The sequence below is a fragment of the Pteropus vampyrus genome, unplaced genomic scaffold (assembly GCF_000151845.1).
Source record: "Pteropus vampyrus isolate Shadow unplaced genomic scaffold, Pvam_2.0 Scaffold340, whole genome shotgun sequence".
NCBI classification, from domain to species: domain Eukaryota; kingdom Metazoa; phylum Chordata; class Mammalia; order Chiroptera; family Pteropodidae; genus Pteropus; species Pteropus vampyrus.
Genome location: NW_011889121.1, coordinates 15,896 through 18,570, shown reverse-complemented (window position 1 = coordinate 18,570; position 2,675 = coordinate 15,896).

Sequence of the window (2,675 nt, the reverse complement as noted above, 5' to 3'; positions counted from 1 at the left end):
TAAATTTAACTAAGGGAGTGAAAGACCTGTACAATGAAAACTGTAAGACATCGATGAAAGAAATTGAAAAAGACAAATAAATGGAAAGATATTTTGTGCTCATGGACTGGAAGAATTAATATTGTTAAAATGTCCATATTACCCAAAGCAATCTACAGATTCAATGCACCCCCTATCAAAATTCCAATGACAGTTTTCACAGAAATAGAACAATCCTAAAATTTATATGGAACCACAAAAGACTCCGAACAGTCAAAGCAATCTTGGGAAAAAAGAACAAAGCTGGAAGTATCAAGCTTTCTAATTTCAAACTCTGTTACAAAGCTCTAATAATCAAAACAGTACGGTATTGGTATAAAAACAGACACATAGAGGCTGTACCAATTTTCAAGAGCTGAAATACTGCCATTTGCAACAACATGGATGGAACTTGAGATAATCTTGCTAAGCAAAATAAGCCAGGCAGAAAAAGTTGAAAATCATGTGATATCACTTATATGTGAGCTATTAACCTAAAAGCAACAAATGAGCAGGACAAACAAACAGAGACTCATGGACATGGACTATAGGCTAGTGGTTACCAGAGGACTATAGACTAGTGGTTACTAGTGGGGTGGGGGAGGAGGGAAGAGGTAGACGGGGTAAAGGGGGTCAAATATAGGGGGTAGGGGGAGGGTGAAGTGGGTAAAGGGGATCAAATATATGGTAGCTGAAGGAAACTGGACTTTGGGTGGTGAACACACAATAGAATATATAGATGTCAAATGATAATGTACACCTGAAAATTATATGATTGTATTAACCACTGTTACCCCAATAAACTTAATTTAAAAAAAAATAGACACATAGATCAATGGAGCAGAATAAGGAGCCCAGAAATAAACCCACACTATATGGTCAATTAATGGAGAAAGGACAGTTAATTCAGTAAATGGTGTTGGGAACACTGGACAGCCACATGCAAAAGAATGAAACCAGACCACTATCTTACACCATATACAAAAATCAACTCGAAATAAAGACTTGAATGCAAGACCTGAAACCATAAAACTTCTAGAAGAAAACATAGGGGGTAAAATTTCGACAGCAGTATCAGCAATGTTTTGGTTTTTTTGTTTCTTTTTTGTTTTGTTTTTTTTTTTAGATTTAACACCAAAAGCAAAGGCAACAAAAGCAGAAATAAACAAGTGGGACTACATAAAACTAAAAGGCTTCTGTATGGCAAAGGAAACCGTCAACAAAATGAAAAGACAACCTATGGCATGGTGAAAATCTTTGCAAATCATATATCTGATAAGGGGTTAATATCCAAAACATATAAGTAACTCACACAAGTAAATTTTTAAAATCCAGTTTTAAAATTTGTAGAATATCTAAATAAATATATATTTTTTAAATCATCCAGATGGCCAATTGGTACACGAAAAGGTGCTCCATATCACTAATCATCAGGGAAGTGCAAATGAAAACTACAATCAGGTATCATCTCACACCTGTTAGAACGGCATTATCAAAAAGACAAGAAATAAGTGTTGGTGAGGATTAAGAGAAAGGGAACCCTTGTACACTGTTGGTGGGAATGTTAACTCGCGTAGCCACTACGGAAAACAGTACGGAAGTTTCTCGAAAATTTAAAAATAGAACTACTACATACTCCAGCATTCTACTTCTGAGTATTTATTCGAATAAAATGAAAACGCTGTGTTGAAAAGATATGTGAACCCCCCTGTTCATTACAGCATTATTTACAACAGCCAAGATATGGAAGTAACCTAAGTGTCCTTTGACTGATGAATGGAGAAAAAAAATGTGGTGCAGGAAACAGAAGAAAAAATAAACAAATGGGACTACATCAAACTGGAGTTTTTGCACAGCAAAGGAAACCACCAACAATAAGAAAGACAACCTACTGAATGGGAGAAAATATGTGTCAATGATATATCAGATAAGAGAGTAATATCCAAAATACATAGGGAACTCATACAACTTAAGACCACAAAAACCCACAAAAATCCAATTTAAAAAATGGGTGGAGGACCTGACTAGCCATTTCTCCAAAGACAACATTTGGATGGCCAATAGACATGAAAAGTTGCTCAACATCACTAATCATAAGGGAAATGCAGATTAAAACCACAATGATATATCACTTCACATGTGTCAGAATGGCTATCATCAATAAATCAACAAACAAGCATTGGCAAGGATGTGAAAAAAAAGGGAACCCTCATGCACTGTTGGTGGGGTTGTAAATTGGTGCAGCCACTATGGAAAATAGTATGGAGGTTCCTCAAAAAATTAAAAATAGAATTACCGCATGACCCAGCAATCCCTCTTCTTGTAAACTCTCATCACAAACATTTGAAAACATTTATCCATAAAGATATATGTACCCTGATGTTCATTGCAGGTGATGTTCATGTCATGGCGGCCAAGACATGAAACAACCAAAGTACCCCCTTTGATAGATGATTGGATAAAGATATGGTACATATAGACAATGGAATATTACTCAGCCATACGGGGAGATGAAATACTGCCATTTGTGATAACATGATGGATCGTGAGATAATCATGCTAAGAGAAATAAGTCAGATAGGAAAAGTTGAGAGAACCATATGATTTCACTCATATATGAGATAAAAACTGAAAGCAACAAATGAACAAGACAAAAA